This window comes from Panthera onca, chromosome C1 (assembly GCF_046562875.1).
Source record: "Panthera onca isolate mPanOnc1 chromosome C1, mPanOnc1 haplotype 2, whole genome shotgun sequence".
NCBI classification, from domain to species: domain Eukaryota; kingdom Metazoa; phylum Chordata; class Mammalia; order Carnivora; family Felidae; genus Panthera; species Panthera onca.
Window position 1 is genome coordinate 23,235,724 of NC_138346.1, and position 25,088 is coordinate 23,260,811.

The following is a 25,088-nucleotide window of genomic DNA, read 5'->3' on the forward strand; positions in this document are numbered from 1 at the left end:
TTTGCCACTTTATCAAAGTTGTTTTTTTTTTTTTTTTTTAAGGAAACAGTATATACAGAGCAGCATTATTTCCTGTTTGTAATGCTTAATTGCTTTTAATGAACTTCAGTGATAAGCATATTTTAAAAACAGAGAAAGAGTAGAAGCAGGATAATTAACAGTGATGAGAACACAGGAGTCAATATAAGCACATTTCTAATAAGATAACCAGTTGTTTAAGCTCTGACCAACTGGCTCCTTTCTGGCTTGAGCCATGCCATATTCGGTAGTCTGGCATAGTGGGAAAACCTCTGCAATGGGAGGCAGGAGACCGTGTTCCAGTCCTAACTTTGACAAGAGCTAGCAGGGTGACCAGGAGCAAGTTATTCAATCTCAGTGCCAGCAGCTTTCCTTCCTGTATGAATGAGATTACTTAATTTGATGTACTGAGAGGTCCAATCCAGCTCCAACATTCTGGGATTCTCTGACCAAGGTCATACATGTAAAAGGGAAGGGAAGAAGTCAAACTGAGCACAGCATCTAAGAACTGTTAGGAGCAAAGTTTGTTCCTCCTCACTTGATTTTGATGTTTTTTAAAAAAATCAAGAGATATTAAGATTTATGAATATATTACCACATATGTAAGTTACTCAGTGACACCCTCTGTGATTGAGTCTTTCCATATCAAAATTAAGTATTATATTAATTAATGTCAGGAACAAGAAAGTAAAATCAATAAATTCATTAATTAGGACCATTCTGTGTTAGCATCTTTATCTCAATATTTCTGAGAGAGCTTGATAATAGTGTGATTATTAAAGCTGATGATATGGGTCAGTATATATCAGGAGTTAACAAACTATGGCATATAGACTGGCTGCCTATTTTTGCAAATGTTTTATTAGAAGATGCCAATTTGTTTACAATTGTCTGTTGCTGCTTTCCCACTACTATAGCAGAGTTGCATAGTTATAAGAGAGACCATATGGTTCATAAGCTTAAAATATATAATACCTACTCCTTTAAGCTAATATATTTGGATATTTATAAGTATGCCTGGATTTTACTTCTGACAGTTTTTTCCTTTTTTGAGGTTAGTACTAAAATGTACAGAATAATTTCTTTTTTATTTTTAAGGACTTACTGTGTTATATAGACATTTTACATGCTATTTTCTAATGATTCCCAAAACATAAGTATAAAACATTTCTTTAAAAGTTTATACTCCAATGCCCACCATATTGAAATAATGACACTTAACTATTAAGGTAATTGTTCCAGAAGAGTAATTATTCTTTCTCCATAGCTTTATGGGGAAACAGACAGAGAGAGATTTTACAGAAAAATAAGAATATATTTATTTTATTAAAGTAGTAAATTTTTAAGTTATATAGGATTTAACTATAAAACAAAATAAGCAGAATTAAAGGCAGTGCTGAAAGTCAAGTAAATATTTTATTATTGTGAAATATCATTCCCTAAGAGACATCCTAACATCAAGAAAAAATATTAAAATTATGTTATTTTTAATTATTTTATAACTTATAGAAAAGTAGAATTAAAAAAGGAAATGAACAAATGTATAATTCCTCCCTCTTTTTATACTTACCTCCCAATTTTCAAAATCACATTGTTAATACTACATCAAAAATCATAACACATATTTGATCAGTATTCACAAATCTCATAGCTGCTTAGTGACCCCCACCTGTCCTCCTAATTTTTATTTAACATATATTTAAATTAATCCTCTGTACCCATATTTTTTTTACATTTTCTTCATCATTCATTACTTCAAGAGCAATTTTGACTGGCTATAATATCTTGTTTCATCAATTTTTTCTCAAATGTTTATGAAGAAATTTTCCACTGTCTTATACCACAGGCAAAATCTGAGGCCAACCTAATCTCTGTTCCCATTTCCGCTCAACTACCTTTGTGGATGATAGGCTTTCTATGCGCATTAGCCGCGTAGGTCTTTCACAAACACCGCTGTTCAGAAATTTTATCATAGCATGACTTGATAGCTATTTCCATCTATTATTCTCAGACTATAATTATTCTACGATAGTTGCTTCCACTATATCTTTATGTTTTTCTCTTCCATTTATTCCATTTTTTTTTTCTTTAGGAACACCAACCAGGTTTTATTTTTATTTTGTCTCATTTGTCTCTACAACTAACATTTTGTTTATGACGTTTATATCCTTATTTTTTTTTTCATTTTTTTCACCCCTGCTCTTTATAATTCTCAATTGTGTTTATTTGTGTGTGTGTGTGTGTGTGTGTGTGTGTGTGTAGAGGGGAGCCATCAAAAGCTTTGGTTTATGTTTTCTATTTCACTTATTTGCTGATATTTCTCAGTCTACTTTTCATATATGTCTACTGTCTTATAAAATCATAATGAAATGCTTGAGTATTTTTGATATTTCATCATATAAAATAAATTAAAAATAACATTTCTGTAATCTTTGAAAATATAGTGTATTTTCTATCTGAATTATTGATAACTTTGCTTAGGTAATTCCTTCTGCATTATATAGTCCCTAGTAGAATTTTGTTTATATTAATTTATTCTTCCATTTTTATAATTCTTCATAAGTTCAGGGTTGGTTTCTTTTTATTATGACTTATTTTTGAATGGGACAGCTACTTGCTAAATTAAATAGCAGAAAGAAGAAACTGGACGTATGTTATCTCTAATTTCTAATCAGGTTTGTTGTCTTCCACAAAGACTTACCACCAAGTGTGTTATTGTCCCAATCCCTAAGTTCATCACTCTTCCATTTTTGTATTTTAAAGTATAGATGTATCTTGTTGCAAAACCCCTTGAGTCACAAGCTCTGTATTAACTCTGAAGGCCCCTGCCTTCCTTACCACCTTCAATCTGTCTCATCTATGGCAATCTCCGTTATCTCCTTTATCTAACAATAAAAATGTCTTGTTAGAATTTGTTTCTAACCATGTAGAGTAACCAGTACTTTACTTCTCCCCACACAATAAATAAATATAAAATCACACAAATTATGTAAAGCAACTGTTCTATGGCATTAAACTAAACACAGCACAAGATGGTAATCTTTTAGAGAAAGAAAAAGCTCAACATGAGCTCCACTACCCTCCTGACTTTCTGCTTGGAAGCACTTCCCTGCTATTAAATGTAACAGCAGGACCCCAGTAGAATTGAAGTCTCTGTGAGACAAAAGGCAGTGAGAACAGTTAGGGCTGCTGATATGCCTGGAATTTGCAGTGTGGGGTACCTGAGAAAAGGGAACTGCACTGGAATGGCAGTAGTTTTTATGGGGATTTTCTAGGAATTGTTTGTCAAGGTCTAGATGGCATTTCTACAGAGTAAGATTCAATAATCCTAGCAGAGATTTCCCCCTAGGAAATCTATAGCTGAGAGCTGAACAGTAATACCAGAGACCAGGGACTGTTGGAAGACACTGTGCTTTAATCCCAACCAGAGTGAAGAGAACTCACTGGGCACCTCATACTTTCAGTTGGGACTCCAGAAAGACCCCACAGTAAAAGTGAGGGTCATCTTCATTAACTAAGTTCAAAAGCAAAGTAGACTTGTCTTGCCAAAAAATGAAACCAAGACAGAAAGGGCAAATGTGATCCATAATCAAGATAAAATCTCAGTAATAGAGATGCTAAGATGAATCAAATGTTGATTATAGAAGACAAAAAAGACTTCAACCATCTATTATAAATATTTAAGGATAAAAAGACACAGTTACAATGCATGTGTAAATAAAGAATCTCAGAAGATAAATGGAGGGGTGCCTGGGTGGCTCAGTTGGTTCAGTGATTGACTCTTAATTTCGGCTAAGGTCATGATCCCACAGTTTGTAAGATCAAGCCCCGTGTTGGGCTCTGCACTGACAATGTGGGTCCTGTTTGGGATTCTCTCTCTCCCTCCCTCTCTCTGTTCTTCCCCTGTTCGTGTTCTCTCTTTCTCTCTCTCAAAATAAATAAACTTAAAAAAAGTGAAAATGAAAACTATAAAAAAGAAGCACAGGGAGGAATTAATAAGTACAATATGTGAAATAAAAATATCATTGATCTTTTGCAAATGATGATCAAAGATCATTTGCAAAATGGATATTACAGAAAAAAGGATAGGTGGGCTTGAATACAGATTAACAGAAATTATCTAATTTGAATAACAGAGTAAAAATATAGTATACAGTAAAATATAGATATAGTAAATATCTATATCATAGATCAGTCATCAGTAGGGAAATATCACATAGTCTAATGGATAAATAATGGGTTTCCAGAGTGGGGTGGAGAGTAGGAGAATGAGAGGAGTAGCACATTTCTGAAGAAATAATAACTACAAAATTCCCCAATTTGATGAAAAATACCAATATACAGATCCAAGAAACTCAACAAAGTCCAAGAGAGTTAACAACAGAACATACATAAGCATTTCATAGTCAAATTGCTAAAAGCAAAATATAAAACAAAAATCCTTAAATGGCTATAGATAAAAGAAACACAACATGTAGGAAACAATGGTATACATGGCAGCTTACTTCTCAGCAGAAAAAAATAGAGACACAATATAATAGAACACATTTAAGGGCTGAAAATCCAATAATCAGTTAAAAATACCTTCCATAATGAGGATGAAATAAATTTTCAGATAAATGAAAGCTGAGAAAATTCAACACCAGTAAATCTTTCCTATAAGAAATGCTAAAAAGAAGTTATTCACACTGAATGAAAATGGCACCTGAAGGAAACATGTATATGGAGAAAATAATGCTGGCATTGGCTACTTGGAGTCTTTTGTGGTTCCATACAAATTTTAGGATTGTTCTAGCTCTGTGAAAACTGCTAGTATTTTGAAAAAAAATTTTTTAACGTTTTTATATTTATTTTTGAGACAGAGAGAGACAGAGCATGAACGGGGGTGGGTCAGAGAGAGGGAGACACAGAATCTGAAACAGGCTCCAGGCTCTGAGCTGTCAGCACAGAGCCCGACGCGGGGCTCGAACTCACGGACCGCGAGATCATGACCTGAGCCGAAGTCGGCCGCTTAACCTACTGAGCCACCCAGGCGCCCCGAAAACTGCTAGTATTTTGATAAGGGACTGCTTTAATGTGTAGATAGCTTTGGGCAGTACAGGCTTTTTTTTTTTTTTTTTTTTTTTTTTTTGACAGAGAGAGAGAAGAAAGTAGGGTTTGGGGAAGGGCAAAGGGAGAGGGATAGAGAATCTTAAGCAGCCTCCACACCCAGCAGGGAGCCCTACATCAAGCTCAGGAGCTATGTAAATACATGCTTTTAGAAAGGAGATGTATGTGTTAAAGGTATAGCAATTTTTTGAAAAATATTTCTTCATTTATTTTGAGAGGGAGGGAGAGAGAGAGAGAGAGAGTGCATGAGCAGGAGAGAGTGGCAGAGAGAGAGGGAGAATCTTAAGCAGGCTCCATGCTCAGTGCAGAGCCTAATGTAGGGCTTGATCCCATGACCATGAGATCGTGATCTGAGCTGAAATTGGGATTTGGACACTTACCTAACTGAGCAACACAGGTGCCCTAGGGTAGCATAGACATCTTAATAATATTTGTTATTCCAATCCATGAGCATGGGATGTTTTTCCATTTCTTTATGTACTCATCAATTTCCTTCATAAGTATTCTATAGTTTTTAGAGTATAGATATTTTACCTCTTTGGTTAGGTTGATTCCTAGGTATCTTATGGTTTTTGTACAATTATAAATGGGATTGATTCCTTGATTTCTCTTTCTACTGCTTCATTATTGGTGTATCGAAATGCAACAGATTTCCGTAAGTTGCTTTTAAAATTCAACACCCCTAAAATAAATAATACAGTTAAGAAATGGGCAGAAGACATGAACAGACATTTTCCAAAGACATCCAGGTGGCTAACAGACCCATGAAAAGATGTTAAACATCACTTATCATCAGAGAAAGACAAATCGAAACCACGGTGAGATTATCACCTCACACAGGACACAAAAGATATTGGCAAGGACATGGAGAAAAGGGAACCCTCTTACATAGCTGATGGGAATACAAACTGGTACAGCCACTCTGGAAAACAGTATAGTGATTCCTCAAAAAAGTTAAAAATAGAACTATCTGATGACCCAGAAATTGCATTACTAGGTATTTTCCCAAAGGACATGAAAATACTGATTTGAAGGGGCACATGCACCCCGATGTTTACAGCAGCATTTCAACAAGAGCCAAATTATGGAAAGAGCCCAAATGTCGATCAACTGATGAATGGAGAAAGAAGATGTGGTGTATATATGTGTGTGTGTATGTATGTATGTATGTACATACATTACCCAGTACATGTACCTGTACACACATTACTCAGTCATCAAAAAGGATGAAATCTTGCCATTTGCAATGATGTGCATAGATCTAGAATGTATTATGTTAAGCAAAATAAGTCAGAGAAAAACAAATACCATATGATTTCACTCATATATGGAATTTAAGAAACAAAACAGAGGAACACAGGGGACAGGGAAAAAAAGAGAGAGAGAGAGAGACAGCCATAAGAGATTCTTAACTATAGAGAACAAACTGAGGGTTGATTAACGGAGGGAAGTGGGTGGCGGATGGGCTACATTGTTGATGGGTATTAAGGAGGACACTTATTGTGATGAGTACTGGGTGTATATGTAAGTAATGAATCACTAAATTTTACACCTGAAACCAATTTTACCATATTTAACTAACTAGAATTTAAATGAATTTAGATTTAAACAAAAACTTGAAAAGAAAAAGATAAAAAAAAGAAGAACAGATAATATGTGGTTATAGAAACCAGAACAGTATTTGCTAGAGGGAGTAGGCACTGATTAAATAAAGATACAAGGAAACTTTCTGTGGTCACAGAAATCGTCTATATCTGCATTAGTTTCAAAGTTATATACATTTGTTAAAACTCATCTAATTGAACGGTTAATAACTGTTCATTGCACTGGATGGATATATTACCTCAACTAAACAACTAAAAATAAATATGGCTTGCCAGAATACTTTTTCCCTCTACCTTCACTCCCCTGATATTTATGGCATTGTAAATATTCTAGAATATATATTGCTGTGAATAACTGAATATTTATAGTGATCCTATTCTCTTATCAAGTATGTTTCTCATATAAGCATGGATCAAGTACATGCATCTTCATAGATGGACAGAGAATCTTTAATATTTAAAATAGCTATACCATTGGGGCACCACACTGAGCAGAGAGCCTGCTTAAGATTCTCCTTCTCTCTGCCTCTCCCCCCTCCCCCCGCTCTCTCTTAAAATAAATAAACATTTAAAAAATAGTTATACCATTAGCATATACATCTTTTCCTTTCTAAAGGTATGTATTTACATAGCTCCTGGGAGGTCTTTCATGTTTAATTAAAAGGAAGTAAACAGGAAAGAAAACATAAAAAATAAAAATCCACAAGAGATTTAATGAACACAATACAAGTGAGAGAAAACACAATCGATACAGATGAATGCATAAGAAAGAAACAGCATGAACAATATATAAAACAATGATTAATATTTCTAACCTATCAAATGTTAGTGAATAGATTTATATCTGTGACAAAATTAAGATTATTATTTGTAAGTAGTTCATTAGTTGTAACTTTTTAGAAGACTATTTACTAAAGAGAAAAATTCTGAATATGATATTTTTAATTGAAGCATTTCAACTTACAAAGAATTATGCTTTTAATTTAAAAGTATCTTTTAACAGATATAATTTTCCATTAAACTAAAAAGTCTATTCCAAAATTTGGTAGTATTTTTAAAAGCAAATGCAACAGTATTACAAATATGATTATATCTGGTTCATCCTAACAAAGATATAACAAATATACGTACACAGAAAATGTATTGTTCTAATATGTGTCCTTGCATATACACACTATAGGTAAAATACTGTGCATGTCTAGAATTTATATTCAGCCTTTGTTGTTCATTAAAACCCAATTCATTTATTTAGGAGTCTATTCATATATGGTGTTGGGATAGAGGGAGCAATTTCTCAATGATATAGCTCACATAGTTTCCCAAGTGAAAAGGAAAAGCTGGGTCTTCACATAGCTTAACAGAAGAAAGAACTGCTGAAGGGGGAAAGAAATCTGCTCACGAGCCACTGGTTTAAGGTGTGGGGCATTCCAGGCAGACAGGCTGCAAGAGCAGGCTTGTGAGAGATTAATTAGCTGCCAGAGCAGGGAGTTCCATTCAAAATTTCTTTGCAAGGTGAAAATGGACTAAAGTGATGGAGCATGACAGCACCACAAGGGATGGAAATGATTTGTACACTTCCATCAAAAACATAAACACTGAAGCCTGATGCAATTTTCTCTCTGTTGCCCTGTCGGCTGTTTTCCTAACATTTTTGTAGGAAGAAGTTAGTTCATAAGCAATGGCTCTTTATTAACTCACCTCCTGCTTTTCCTTTATTTCCTCTTTTCCCTTGATTTAATTTATTATTCTGGTAAGTGAATGATGAATATTTTTCTGAATTTTCAGCTCATTATAAAACAAAGTTATCTACTCTTCTAGAGCAGATACATTTTCACTTAAAACGTATTTCCCATACATATGCTAACATACAAGATGACAACATTTTAACATAGTTTCTCTTCATGAGGCATTAAATTTTAGGAGTTTTATTTTCTTTGGTGTGTTTGTTTTAACACTATTAATATTGAATATACAATTGCACCTTTAAAACTTCAAGCTTGTATGAATTTACAGATCAACAAAATATTAAGACAAGCATGGAACATTTACAAAAAAGCAGCACAATATATATCTCTGAAGATAAAAGCTAAAAAAAAAGTCTATTCTTGTTTTGAAAAAGAGGATTAGCATTCATTGCCTTATTAATACTTAGTAATACCTGGATTTTAAATAGTGTTTATATAATTGAGTCAACCTGCAATAATAAAATTTATCACTAGGCTTAGCCAATAATTCTTTGTGAAGTACCTAAATCTAAGAATCCAACATGAACATTAGTGAAACCTATTTAAATCCTCATACTGTAATTCATAGCATCCAGTTCACTGAGGGATTCCTCCCCACCCTGGTTTATTTTTAAAAGTTTATACATAAGCTATTTTAAGACCCACCAGAATTAGCATCTCAGCAAGGCGAAATCCTCAAGTGACATACAAAATTTGACTTCAAAAGTTAACAACACTTTAATAATAAGAGCCTTTTGTTTTATATTACTGTAAATTATATAAAATCCATCATGCAATAGTTTCCTTGTGACCATGGAATTCAGTTGAACATTTAGTAGAGAGAGTGATTTTTAAACAAAATCTATCAGGGAGTCTTCCATAAAGCCCTATCTTTTTTTTTTTTTTTTTCCCAACTTTTTTTTTTTTTTTTTTTTTTTATTTTTGGGACAGAGAGAGACAGAGCATGAACGGGGGAGGGGCAGAGAGAGAGGGAGACACAGAATCGGAAACAGGCTCCAGGCTCCGAGCCATCAGCCCAGAGCCCGACGCGGGGCTCGAACTCACGGACCGCGAGATCGTGACCTGGCTGAAGTCGGACGCTTAACCGACTGCGCCACCCAGGCGCCCCCATAAGCCCTATCTTAAAGTTCACCATAACCTATCATGACATAACAAACTATCATGTAGTTTGAGTATCTCACCCAGGAAGGCTCATGAATAGGCCACAGCTTTGAAACTATAAAATTTCTTGGCCAAAACCCTTGGCAATAAACATACAATCTGAGCCTCACCCCCAAATAGTAATAAAATTCCACTCCGTATGTGTAAACATAGGGCAGATTCTTGGTAAGCTCAAAATATTTGGAATACAGCCAGGATTTAGGGAATAGAAGCAAAAGGTGAATAAATTAAATAACTATAGTAGAGCTGGGATTCACTCAGAGTACTCTCAAGTCCTCACTCAGATTTTCTGATCAGTCAACTGACCTGTTTTTGCAAAAAGCAGGGTTTTGCAAAGGGAGAGGGTTAAGAGGCCGGAGGGCACAACTGGTAACAGTGAGAAAAAGTAGATGCTTGGCAGTTTATACCAGTAAACTGGATAATGGAAAAACTAAAATAAAAAGACCAAATATTGAAATGACATCTTGGGGCAAATTAATAAAGGCAAAAGCAAATAATTCTGTATATTCCAACAGCCCCTACATTTAAAATTGTAGTTTAAACACACCTGTTGAGTGCTAACTATCCTAAGCATTTTGCATGTGTAAACAGCACTGTGAATACCATTGGTCCTATCTATTCACAGATTCTGGATTTGTGAACTGTCTACTCACTAACATGTATTTATAACACCCAAATCAATGCTTTCGTAGACATTCATAGATATAGACATGCACAGAGTGGCAAAAAATTTCAAGTCACAGGATGTGACATTGCACGCTGAGGTCAAGCTAAGTAAAACTCTGCCTTCTTGTTCCAGCTCTCCTACTGTAAGCAGTGTCCTTTTGCGGTCTACTTAGTTCCGTGGTTTTAATTTTTTTTTTTCACAGTTTTGTGCTTTTTTGTGGTGATTTTGTGGCTTTGCTGTTTAAAGTGCCTCCCCAGTGCAGTGTTGTCTGGTGTCTGTAAGTGCGTGAAAGCTGTAATATCACTTATACAGAAAATGGTTAGACAAACTTTGTTCATATGTCAGCAAATAGTGCTTTTTGACTATAATTTCAGTGTGAATGAATCAACACATATTAAATAATGCATCTTTAAACAGAAACACACACAAAACTAGGTTAAATATTGATTAATTGACAAATTAACTTGCAGGAAACTAACCCTGTATTTCTTCTGGGCACAATGTTTCCATATTCACTAATCCAGTGTTTTTGGTGATTTTATAAAATATAACAATCTTGAATAAGAAGAACCAACTACACTTATAATTTATCCAGTTTGAAGATAAGGAAACCAAAGTATACAAAGTCTAGATAACTTGCTCAATATCACACATGTACTTAGTGATGGAGGTAGGATTATTCTTCCCAAACAGTTGGCTTAATACCATGTACTTTTAACCACTATCTACACAATCTTCCACACTGCCTATCGTAATGTCAAGTGAGGGCTTTGGGTTATCAGCCAGTGATGAAATTTTGCTTTGCAGGTAGAAAAATGCAACATTCATTTTAGGAGGATTTTCATTAAGAAATAGTTACTATTTAAAATGTTTCAGTGCTATTTAAAGTGTTTCAATAAAGGTGAAATGTTTATTGCCTATAAAATTAATTTGTATTAACCCATACTCCACAGTACCAAATAAATCAACTTTTATGAATTAGAAACATTAGAAACACATAAAACAAAAGTTATGTGGTCTGATACAGTGGCCCATTGCAGTTGACTTATGTTGCTTTATAAGATAGTGGTTTATATATTTTCCTAATTCCACATTCAGTGATTTCACTTGGGTCATTTGAAATTGGTCATGGTGGTAGTATTTATACCATGGAAATTGGCAAATGCTACACACCAGAGCCTACGTTTTTCTGAAAGTAGGTTTATAAACACACACTGCTTGGGTGCCTGGGTGGCTCAGTTGGTTAAGTGTCTGACTTTAGCTCAGGTCATGATCTTGTGGTTCATGAGTTCAAGTCCAGCATCGGGCTCTGTGCTGACAGCTCAGAGCCTGGATCCCACTTCGGATTCTGTGTCTCCCTCTCTCTCTGCCCCTCCCCCACTTGCACTTTGTCTCACTGTCTCTCAAAAATGAATAATAAATAAATACACACACACACACACACACACACACTGCCTGATTGCCTGATGTGATGATCCTTGGTTTAGCCAGAGTTTTCCTTTCAAATATATATGAATTACTTAAAGATTTCTTTAAAATTTTTTTTAAATCTTTATTTATTTTTGAGAGACAGAGTGTGAGCAAGGGAGGAGCAGGGAGAGAGGGAGACACAGAATCCGAAGCAGGCTTCAGGCCCTGAGCTGTCAGCACAGAGCCCAACGCAGGACTGAGCCACCCAGGCGTCCCTAAAGTTTTCTTTAAAATCCCAGTTATCATCTGATTGCCTGTACTGAGTTTCCTTGGCATTTCTTATTTTATTTATTTTGTTTTGTCTTTTGTTTATGTTTTAATCCAGCACATGATACTCATAAGAGTAAGAATGAACATGAGAATGAATATAACTGCCGAAGTTCTTTTTATTTATTTACTTAATTTTTAAATTTAATTTATTTGAGAAAGAGAGATTGAAAGTGCATGTGCAAATGTGAGCAGGGTGAGGGGCAGGGAGAGAGAGGAGAGAGACTCCCAAGCAGCCTTGACACTGTCATTGCAGAACCTGATGTGGGGCTCATTCCCATGAATTGTGAGATCATCACCTGAGCCGAAGTCAAGAGTCGAATGTTCAACCGACTGAGCCACCCAGGTGCCCCAGTGCCACTGTTCTTACGGATGCAGTAATAAACTACTTCTTCAGTAAATACCTGAACTCTTCCTTTACTTTCAGGGCACAGGTTTGTTCCCTGCCATCCATACCTTCTAGGTCATTTGGTACCTACTACCCAATCTAAACTGATTCAAATTTTGCCCGTGAATAGTATTACAAAGGACAGAAAGAATTAGAAATAAAATGTCCCATTACTGAGTTGACACTCATGGTCTGGGATTCTCAAAGTTAACAGACTAAGTAAAATAATTACTTCTGCTTTAGAACCTATGTCTTATGAGGCGGAATGAGGGAAGCCAATCTCTCGTGTGCCTGAGACTCAGACCTGAATAAGAAAGAGTGAAAGCTTATACACTTCAATCATATGGTGCTGCTTTTGTATTTTCTGTAGTTAGGTCAGTTTTTTAAAGAACTTTTGCTCTACAAATTCTATGACTTAAAAGTATTAAATGTCTTTTTTATATTCAAAAATGGTCAGGAGAGTTGTTTTGAGGTGTATCTTTAAGAATAATTTAAACAAAAAGGGAAATAAATTAGCTTCAAAGATGATTGCAAGTGACTCACTGTTAACTATAAGCTGATCAACAGATGTAACATTAAATACTTGAAATCCAAAAACCACTTCTGAAATCATCTGTTTAACTTCTCACTACTTATATATATATAAACAAAGTAGAGTTGATGTACCATGTTATATTTGTTTCAAGTGTACAACATAGAGATTTGAAAATTCTGTACATTACTCAGTGCTCAGCACAATAAATGTTGTCATCATGTCACTAGACATTACTACAATATTACCGATTATATTTCCTGTGCTGCACTTTTCATCTCTACAACTTAATTTTATAACTGAAAGTCTGTACCTCGTAATCTCCTTTACCTATTTTGTCCATCCCTTATACCTTCCTCACTACCAACCATGTTTGTTCTCTGTATTTATGAGTCCATTTCTATTTTTTGTTTGTTCATTTATTTTGTACTTTAGATTCCACATATAAGCAAAATCATATGGTATTTCTCATTCTCTGTTTGAATTATTTCACTTAGCATAGTATCTTCTAGGTCCATCCATGCTGTGCCATGTTGTTGCAAATGCAAAAATCTCATTTTTTAAGCTTTTTAAAAAAATGTTTATTTTTGAGAGAGACACAGAGTGAGAGCAGGTGAGCGGCAGAGAGAGAGGGAGACACAGAATCCGAAGCAGGTCTAAGCTTGGAGCTGTCAGCACAGAGCCCAATGTGGGGCTTGAACTCACGAACTGTGAGATCATGACCTGAGCCGAAGTTGATGCTTAACCCACTGAGCCACCCAGGCACCCTGATCACATTAATTTTTTTATGGTTGAGTAATTTCCCAGTGTGTGTGTGTGTGTGTGTGTGTGTTTAGCATAAGCAGTAATCTCTAGGACATCAGCTTTAGCAACATATTTGCAGATAAAACAAAAGCAAAAATATACTATTGGGACTACACCAAAATAAAAAGCTTTTGCACAGTGAAGGAACTATCAATAAAAGAAAAAGGCAACCTAATAAATGGGAAAAGATCATTTACAAATGATATATCTGATAAGGAGTTCATATCCAAAATATATAAAGAACTTAATACAACTCAACACCAAAAAACCAAATAATTTGATTAAAAAATGGGCAGAGGACCTAAATAGACTTTTGTAAAGATGACATACAGATACCCAACAGGCACATGAAAAAAATGCTCATCAGCACTAATCATCAGGGAATGCAAATCAAAACCACAATGAGATATCACCTTGCACTAATCAGAATGCTGGTACCAAAAAGATAGTAAGTAACAAGTGTTGGAAAGAAATGTGGAGAAAAGAGAAGCCTAGTGTATTGTTGGTGGGAATGTAAATTGGCAAAACCACCATAGGAAACAGTATAGAGGTTCCTCAAAATATTAAAAATAGAAGTACTATATGATCCAGTAATCCCACTACTGGGTATTTCCCCTCCAAAAAAACACTAATTCACAAAGATATATGCACCCCTATGTTTATTACAGCATTATTTGCAATCAGGGAGATGTGGAAGAAACCTGTGTCCATGGATAGATTAATGGATACAAAATATTTTAATATAATATAATCACAAGTAACCACACTAATACATTTGAATCTTATACCTGTTTTCCAGGACAACAGGTCTTGGAAGAGATTTGTGTCAGAAACCAGATATCAGTAATGAGAAAAGTTAGTGGCAAAAGGCAAGACTTCTAGACACAGAAGCTTTACTCTAGGAGAGTAGGAATCCCAGCAAGAAAAACAGAAAGTAGACAAAGAAGGGCTGAAATGAGAGGAAAAAAAACTTAGATTATCCAAGGATTGGATGTTTGAGAAAAGAGATTCAATCCAGCTGTTTCCTTACGCTCAGAGCTTTCATTCAAAGCTTGGTGTCTTGTGACCATAAATGGGTGAAAGATGAACGGACACAGAACACCCATCTGTCACATCATCCTATTTCCTTCATAGCACCAATCACTAGGTGAAATTAGGTTGATTGCTTATTCATGTTCTTGAAATCTCTCCCTCCCATCAGTCCTGCCTAAAGTTATATACCCCATGAAGACTCTGGCCTTATCTGGCATGTTTATTGTCTGATAGCAATAACCAGAGGAGGTACTCAATAAATATTTCTAATTATTAATGAAACTGAAGATGTGCACGAACTGTGAGGAGATACCACTACTTCCCAATACTTAATCTTAGTCCAATATCCTTCCCTTTCACCCAAAAATACTGATTATGTTGTTTAAAAATGAACTTACTACACTTATGAGGATTTCAATTACCTTAGGAAAAAAAAGAATTGTATATCAACACAAATGATATAAGAATTATTTCTACCTGAAAACCCATAGAAACTGACGGTATTTTAGTTTTTATTTTTCTCATGAAAAGTAGAATTTAATTAGGCTTAAACTTCTGATCTTAATTCACAAGCTTACCCTTAGGAACAAAAGCTTCTTAAAAGTATTAAATTAATGAATTCTTTGTCACCATCCTTGATGGTATCTAAGGACCCCATTTTTCCACTGTGAAAGTAAAATGTCAGTAAAAATGATCACTTTTAAATTTTTGAATGAGGATGGAACCATAGGTAAAGACAATATGGTGACATATTGTAAGCCAATCAGGGGACATTAGCTGTGCCACATGTTCAATGCCCCTTGAAACTTTATCCTATTGCTGCTACCAGCTTCTTTTCAGAGTGGCTTGATATGAAATGGTGAAATGAGAAGTTTATTTTTGGAAATTCAGCTCCCCATTAGTCTCTCTGCTATGTATGCCTAACCCTTCTGAGTTGGAAAAAAAAAAACACACAAAAAACCCCCACAACCTCTTATGGTGATACTTCACACAGAGTCATTTTCATTTTCTAAAAGTGAATGGTATGGAACCATCTGTACACTCTCATTCAAGTCCCTGGTGTTTCTTACGATTTTCTCCTCTTCTTATTCTTTAATAAATTCTATAACAAGTGAAAGCAAGAGTGAAAGATGGGGATTATTGGCAGAAGTTATGTGAAACTCTAGAAGGAATACAATTAAACCCAGATTGAACTTCCTAAGTCAGGATACGTTTCTTTATTAATATCTTCTCTAGAAATGAAAATACTAGAAATGGTAAACACAATTTAAATAGAGATCATTTTTCTCAATCAGTCCAATTTTTCTGTTTACCTAATGGCCTAAGGATGTTATCCTTTTCCAGACCCCAGAGCTTTCTACCCACCAAACAAGAATATAAAATACATAAAAGCAAAAAAAAAAAAAAAAAAAGGCGGGGGGCAAATAGCTTGGGAATAGCTGGAAGGAGAGTCTCCTCATTACTTGACTTTCATTTTAAGTGCCTCTGATTCAATGGCTAAAATATAGCTGTCTTTTTTCAATATCTCTTTATACTGAGTACAGTGACTATACATTCCAGATTTTCCTGACATTGTTGAATTTGTATAATTTTATGATTTTTAATAAATAAAACATATATAATATAATGTCTTAAATGTAATTTACTTTCAAAGCATGTAAAATAGTTACATGAATTATTTACAAATCAGACTAAATTTTTTGTCAGGATATAGCAACTAGGTATTTGTTTAAAATTATATTTTGGAATGAATTTTTCTTTATCACCAGTGTGCCTGGTGATATCAAAGCATGAGGCTATTCCTCTATGACATATAATTTATTGAAATATCAATTAACATTTATATTCCTGGTATTTTCCCCCTTATACCTCAGTTTAATCAGGGAGAGAACTTTTGTAATTCCTTGCCTCTACAATGTTGGCTGGACAGAAAGCAGAAACTACCTGGAGTCAAAGGTATTTGTTATCCATTGTAAACTGATAAGAAGAGAAACTACACTTGATCTTAGCCAAAAGGCCGAAAAGCAATGTTTTTGTTATCCATTGTAAAATTTTAACTCAAGCTAGTATCTCTGAAGGGAAGAAGTTGCTGGAAAGCTTCTAAGGAAAATGAGAAAGAGTGAGAGGGGTAGAGATGCTTATCAGGCTCTGTGAGAAGGAAAGAATTTCATACCACTCCATTGCAGTGCCTGGAGAAGGTGGCCACATCCCAGATATGGTCTCATGGCTGATGTGGAAGATTGGGTCATAGGCCCAAGGCTCACTCTTTGTCCAAAAATATTCTATGAATGACACCAAAGTAACATATATCACCACAGAGCTGGGATATTGAGCATCCCAGCAGTAGGCTGATAACCAGTGACTAGAAAAGGCTCCTGATTACTGTGGCTGAATAAGGTCCTGGAACCTCACTGCAATTCAAGGGAAGGGATGCACTAAGAATGACTAAGGTAGAATTTCTAGCTACACTTAGGAGAAAGAGTCAACTCCAAATTATCTTGACTTCTAGAAAACAAGGAAATGACATATCTTTTCTACACCTGATTTGTAGGAGGTCCATGTGCAGTATTTATAAATATATTTGTTACATGATTAAAAGTAATTTCATACAGGGGTGCATGGGTGGCTCAGTCCATTTAGTGACTAACTCTTGATTTCGGCTCAGGTCATGACCTCATGGTTCGTGAGTTAGAACCCTGAATTGGGCTCTGCACTGACAGTACGGAGCCTGTTTGGATTCTCTTTCTCCCTCTCTCTTTGCCCCTCCTGCTCTCCCGTTCTCTCTCTCTCTCTCTCTCTCAAAATAAATAAATGAACTTAAAAAAATAATAAAGTAATTTCATACATGTTATTCATGGCAGAAAGAGAAGGAGAAAAGGTGGAGGAGTGAAATGAATCTTTTGTATGCTATAACATGAGTATTTCCATGGCCATCTCAAACTCTGGATCTGTTTTCTCTGACACCTTCATGCTTCCTTAAGGCTTCTCTGGGATGGCACTCCATGGAAATCCACCTGACAATAGTCTATGCTTCTAAGGGTTTTGCCTTTGTTTCTGACACACTTGTAAAGCCCACATTTACACTTAGTGGCTTTTCTACCACTTATTCTTAGGGCAGGCATTGGTGAGCAACCAGTTAATTTAATAAATTAATCCACGCTAATGAAATGAGAAGCATGCCTGAGAAGGCTACTTTTACATAAGCACTCTTCCTCCCATCTTTCTTAAGCCCATTCTACCAGAGCACACTTTTAACAGTTATCTTCTAAATATCATAAAAATACTGTATAAAAACCACAATAAAGCCTTTTCTTTGTTCTACATCCAAAAGGAGTTATTCTAATTGTAGGAATTTTAGTCCACATAAAAAAAAACATATAAAATAACAAACTGCTGGAAAAATAAGTATTCAAGGTCACACAGGACCTTGTAATAACCTTTAAGTTGTATGATTAAGTGATTGTGTTTAGATCCGTTCTTCATTATGGAAATAATTTAGCTCCTCTGATATCTTTAAACAAAATATATCCATTTTAATTTCTTTTATATTGTAGCTAATATGGAGAGCAAAATTCAGAATAGAAAGAACTTAATAAAAGCAGCCAGGAATGTGTAAGCAAATCAATCTGGTCTGTCTCAGATTAGGTGAACAGAAGCAGATGTTTTAATAGTAGGAATAGTAAATATTTTCTATTTGCACCTTAGTTTTCTAAACAACTTAAGGCAACTTATTGTTTCTGTCTGAAATATCTAAATAATAGCTGAATTAAAAGAGACATAACTTGTAAAAGAACCTCATGTTTGATATGTAACTAACTAGTTAATGACATGTCGATCGTCCATTTGGTCAGAAAGAATTAAATTTCATGGGAATGGTTTGATGTAGCAGATTTAAAAAAATATTTTAAGAATCTGTCTTCTTACCCTCACTTCATTTATTCTACAGCTTCTACCTTGAAGTTCTCTCTTTTCTTCATCATTCACTTACTAGCCCATTAAAATATGTTACCCAATGTGTGTTCTTCACCGTTATTACAATGAATTATGTATTATATTATATATTAGGGCTCACTGCATTTTACTGCCACCTTGATGGCTACTCACACCTCCTCCCATAATACCTCACAAACACTGAATTATATTAATGCTCTTAAAGAAAACTATTCTCTGTAAAAAATACATTAAAATGAGTTTGAAAAAAGGATACATGTTTTTCTTTATGTTTATAACATCACACTAACTTTTGTTAATTTCCATCTGCTGAGATTGCATTAAAAATAATATGTTAGGATCTAAATGTTGTTGGAAAAGTTCTGTAGGACTCTACAGATTATTATAAAGATATATCATCACCTTGGTTATATAACAGAATGTCACCAACCTAAAAAAATGAGGATTATAAACAGAATGACATTTGTATATCCCATCTACCTTGCGCTTTTTACCTCTCATATGTGATATGTTCAAATCAGGGACAGGACTTTTTAGTGAGGACCCATATACAAATACAGTAAAGTGGCCAGCTTAAGATATTAAAAATGCCAGTTTGTTTTATGAGGTTATAAATATGTCCTATCATGTCTTTACATTTTATGACCTCTATTTTATTCCTTGGTAGGTTCACATATGACATATCCAATTATTCATGTCAAAAATTTAAAACTACCAGCATTTCAATAAAGAAGCACAGCTATTATTTTTTTCTCCTATACTCTACCTTTAGATCTTAAACAAAATCTGGACTTTATGTGAGGAATCATGGCTTTCCTATTAAACATATCTTTCTTAAAAAATGATATACAAATTTATGGAGTCAGTATTTTTTTCATTTAAAGTTGGATGTCCTCTGCTTTTTGGCTTGGTCCTGGACCTGGACTCAATATGGACTCTACCATATTCAGAATAGAAATTGGGACAGAATGCAGTATAGGCTCTAGGGAAATGCCATTAAAACTATGCTTTAGGGTGTTTAGTTTTGAATGTCTATTTTTCTTAAGAACAACCGCAATCAACAAATTATTTATACTTATGCAAATGACACATTCACAATAGTCTTATTAAAATTACTTATGGCTACTCCACTAAATTATATAAATAAGGCAATATCTTCTGCACCATGTGATTGGGCCATTGACCTTGGTGCTTCCTCTTCATAAGAGTGAGTCAGAAAAGGCTGATTCACATCAGGCAGTCACTTCCTCACAAATTGCAAAAAATAAATAAATACGCCTTCTATCCATTCTGTCCTTTGGGTGTTAGCAGCAGCTGTTACCTGCAGGGTGTCGTCCTCTGTTAGCTGTCTCTTAGTTTCATGCTGAGCACACTCTTCTGTTTAAATGAGGCAGTGAAGCAGCTCAAACTCTGCTTGCTTCAAGCCAACATGATCTGCTTGTGCTTGTGCCTGTCACTTCTTAGCTCATTATGTTGCTGTTAGTTTTGCTTGAAGTATTTTGTTCATCCTTTGGGTATGGCTACCCTTCTTCAGATAGCCACATAATTGTTTTCTCATTCAGGTGCTATCCATTTTCATTACATGAATGGTCAGCACTGCTGAAAGTTGATAAGGATGACTTATATGCCTATTAGACATCTGTATTCTAAGGCCAACTTTAATGCAACTTTGTTTTATCATTTATACGCAGCATCATTTATACACTACATAAATATCAGTTGATGCATATAAGTGTGTCAATTATTCCCAACAAATCTTGATTTCAGGATTAGACAATTAACACTTTGATGTTCAGCTGAATAACTATGAAATTTGTGAACCTACTAGTTGGTATTAGTCTGCTTAATTACATCATATCGTAATTGTTGATTGTATGAGATCTAGTGATTCCTTCAAAAAACAAACATAGTTAAAGCTCTGTCTACTATATTGAAATAAAATTAAAGACAATAATAATTAAAAAAATAATATATTGGCCTAACAGTGAAGGAAAAAAGAAATAGAAAGTAATTTGTAATAAAATAATGTGTTTTAAAAATAATGCAGGGGAGTCTGGGTGGCTCAGTCAGTTAAGCGGCCGACTTCGGCTCAGGTCATGATCTCGCGGTCCGTGAGTTCGAGCCCCGCGTCGGGCTCTGTGCTGACAGCTCAGAGCCTGGAGCCTGTTTCAGATTCTGTGTCTCCCTCTCTCTGACCCTCCCCGTTCATGCTCTGTCTCTCTCTGTCTCAAAAATAAATAGACGTTAAAAAAAAATTAAAATAAATAAATAAATAAATAAATAAAAATAAAAATAATGCACAGGCCCAACTACATTAGGAGACATAATGATGGAGCCAGAAGCTCACACCTATGTATAGAACTACCATGGTAGTCACTGATATAAAAGCAAATTGGTAAATTGCACCATCTAGGAGACTCACGTTCTAGTGGTCTTGCTCCCACTAAAGAAATTCTGTGCAATGGTAAACAACTCTTGGTAAAGTTCTGATACAAATTTGGCTAAATATTCCCTTGACTTACAAAGTAGTTGCATTCCTAAAAAACAGTATGTACTAAAAACTTTGTAATTGATGTTTTGTGTTTATTTTCAATGTGGAGTTGGATTTATAGCTAAAAATAAAATGTAAAAAGGATATTAACAGTTTTTTTTTTTTCCTTTCAGCTTCATCAATATACATAGAGACATTGGGAAGTCATGTGGTACACAAAGATTGTTTTCATTGTGCAGGACTGTCTTACTCAGCAAGATGTATGGCAAGCCTGTCTCCACCACTTCATGCCAACTGTGCCCATGAATAAATGAAACAAGAAAAAGCACTCTGAAGTATCCAAATATTCATTTAGGAATGGTACTGTCCACCACCTCAGTGAACCACTGACTTAATGATTACATTGACTTTACCATTTATTCTTACTGCTCAATGCCTCGCTCAGAAAACTTTAAAACCTATCCATAGAAGTTCCAGGAAAGCCTATGTTACATTTATTATTGCTCTCCTTTAAATCACTCTAAAATATAAACTGTTGCAGTTGGGCATGTGATTCATGACTATCCCAGGTCCAGAAGTTGGAGTGTTGAGAGTAGAAATTGGCAAAGCAGCATGAGACAAGTGAGGAGAATCAGGAGGACCAAGATGTGGGAAATATATGGAGTCAAATGAAGAAATGATATATGAGGATGCCAAACCAGAGGGGGGAGCAGGGGAATTTAGAGAAAGAAGCTGGGAAAACCCTCCATCTGCTTCCATCCTTCCTTACAAGGTACTAGAGTTTTCTTGTTTCCATCATTCAAAGTTCCTCATAAAAAGTTCCATCATAAAAAAGTTCCTCATGTGACAAAATTATACAGCTATTTAAAAAATTCCATACAGAGTATCTTTTTGAGTGACTTGTCAGAGAAATTATGTATGGACAGACTGCAAAAAAGTGATTAACCTCTCAGCCTTTAACATGGTGTTTCCCCGCAGTTAACTCTAGTATTCTGGCTAAAGGAAATTTATCACCTATATTCAAATAAAGTAATATTCAAATATAAATATAAATCACATTTATAGGTATATTATTTTTATATAATTTGCAATTTGGGACCATATATATTTCTAATTACTCTTAAGGCAAGAGATAAAGATAGGAAAAGGTAAAAGGGAAGGTACTCAGTTTAGATCAGACATTTTTCTAGTAAACAAAAAGATCACACCATGTAAAATCCTTTTTTTAAATAAGGCAAAAAAAGTAACTCATTAATCATGGGATTCAAAGAAAAAATATATAAAATAAATGGTTCTTCTAACATTCAAGGTATTTTTATTTGTTGACACTATACATTGCTTATAGGACTGTTTAATAGCACTTTAAACTGTTGGACTTGGGTTATGAACCAATTCTGCCATTTATATGACTTATAGACAAATCATATACACCATACATGTATGTATAATCAGTATAAAATGAAAAAAAAAGTCTGAAAGCAATTTGAAAATTGTGAAGGCTGGCTACATATTAATCAATATAATTAATACCCATTATCTATCAAGGTGGTAGGAGCTTGATTACTCTCTTCAAGAATAATTTTTGCAATCAGTCACATCTGACTTGGACATAGTAGTCCAGATATGACTCTTTTTGTTGGATCAACTAGGAAGAGGTGAGAATTAGTTGGGTCATGTGGAGTAGGTATTTCCATCATGAGTATGCTTAAATGAATTTCTTAAATTGGAACTTTAAAAACAAGAGATTAAACAAAAATTGAAACCATCATGATAAATACACCACGTGATAAAGCAAATGTTGATATAATGCAATTGGCATGTGCTTTTGTTTCCTGAAGACTGGGCTTAATATAGGTCTTATGTTCTGTATGGTGTCCTGGAGGGGATATAGAGAAAAGGGTGAGGAGAGGCAAATAAACATTAAAGAAATATCTCTTGGGAAATGAGAAAACAAAAGGAGGGAGACTATGTCCTCAGTTTCCCCAGGCCCAGTCTGCAGAGATGGGCCCACTGAACAAGCACTGACTGGGGAATCATTCTTACTGTCCCAGTAGTATCAGCCCATGATAGAACCTAGAACCATCCCTGTGCCTAGTATGAATTTGGATGCAGCATTCAAACCCATGCAATTGTTGGCATGTTAGCTACATAGCTTTGCCCTGGCTATCTCAAAACCTGTAATAATAGGACACTCTCCTCTCATTTTACAGAATTGAATTATTTGCCTATATTAACAAAATTTTATTCCTGGGAATTGGATAGGAATTGCATTAAAACTGTAAATTTGTGAACAATTTATACTTTATTATACTGAGTCGTCCAAACTATGAACATGGTCTGTCTCTCAATTACTGAGGTTGTCTTGGATTTTTTTTTTTTTTGTATTTTGTAGTTTTCAACATACAGATTCTGCACATGTTTGTTTTTTTGTTTTTTTGTTTGATTTATACCTAGGTATTTCCATTTTTGGAGACATTGTATTTTTTTATATTTTGGTATAATTTTACATTGTTAGGATATAGAAATAAGATTGTTTTTGCATGTTGACCTTGTATTCTGCAACCTAATTGTACTTTATCCCATAAAGTTTGATATTTTGTGCTTTATCCAATTATATTACTTCTAATTTTCCTGTGATTTCTTCTTTGACCTTTGAGTTATTTGAAATGTGGTCTGTAATTTCAAAATATTTGGACATATTTCAGATATTTTTCTGTTATTGATTTCCTTCTAATTCAGTTTTATACAGGAAACATGCTTTGTATGGTTTAAATCATTGAAAATTTATTGATCCTGTCTTATGGCTCAACATGCAGTCTATCTTGGTGATGCTTCATGTATACTTAAAAAGAATGTGTATTCTGCTGTTTTGGGGTAGAATGTCTATAAATCTCAGGAAAATTTTCTTGTTAGTGTTGTTCAAGCTTTCTATACCTTTACTGATTTAATGTGTATTTGTTTTATCAAGTACTCATAGCAATTATTTGTATGGATGACTTTATATTGTATAAAAGGGTTTGAACACCCCTTTGAAACAGCTTAGGAACTTATCCCACTAAATATATATTTGTTTCTTACAGTACAATCATCTCAACTCCCTAGGTTTATGATCCCTTCCTTCTCCCATGTCAGTCAGTTACTTCTTGGCAGTGTGACATATATGTATTTAAGATAGAACATTTCCCCTCACCCTGGAAAGTTTTTAATAATCTTCTCAAATTAGTTATAGTTCTTCTGTTATGGCATTTAGCACAATATTTCTTGATTACATACTGTTGTTAACACCATTTATTATAATTTAAAGACTTTGTGGTTAAAGAACGTGCAAATCTTTTTTAAAACATGTACAGAACTCAATATTATCCCTCTTCACAGTGTCAAATATATGCTTAACTGAGACATTAAATATAGGCCAAGCAGGAAAAACCAGAATTGTCCAGAATTATGATCCTAGACTCAGGCAAAAGAAGGAGAGCTAAAGGTGGGAATATGAACAGGGGTATGTTAGTCTAGAGTGAGTATTTAGAGAACTCAATCCATAAATATGAGGCACAATATAACTTGATTTATCAAATATGTTTGTTTTAAGGTTAACTTGATTTTATCAAAATATTAGTCTAAGACTGAAAGCATAGGTAGCATGGACCACTAAACAAGGTACTGGATCCAAAATTCAGCCTGCTTATCTCCTACATGTTTAGCCCCTGAGGTCCCAATATCTATCCAATTCGTTTGAGGATGAGGTAGGAAGACAGTGAATGTGGCAGAGAGGTTTCAGAGTTCAGAGCTAGGTGAAAAGGAGTCTGAATATCAAGCTGCAATGCCTAGCATATGGTAGCAGTTTAGACT

The 25,088-nt window shown here is 34.7% G+C and overlaps 1 protein-coding gene and 1 pseudogene across 2 annotated transcripts in view; both read right to left on the reverse strand.

Moving 5' to 3' along the window:
• The window catches only part of SPAG16 (sperm associated antigen 16), a 1,016,466-nt gene that overhangs the window by 399,177 nt on the left and 592,201 nt on the right, over nucleotides 1-25,088 (reverse strand). The gene's annotated exons all lie outside the window — the stretch shown is intronic.
• Nucleotides 16,733-16,826, reverse strand: LOC132674151 (U2 spliceosomal RNA; annotated as a pseudogene).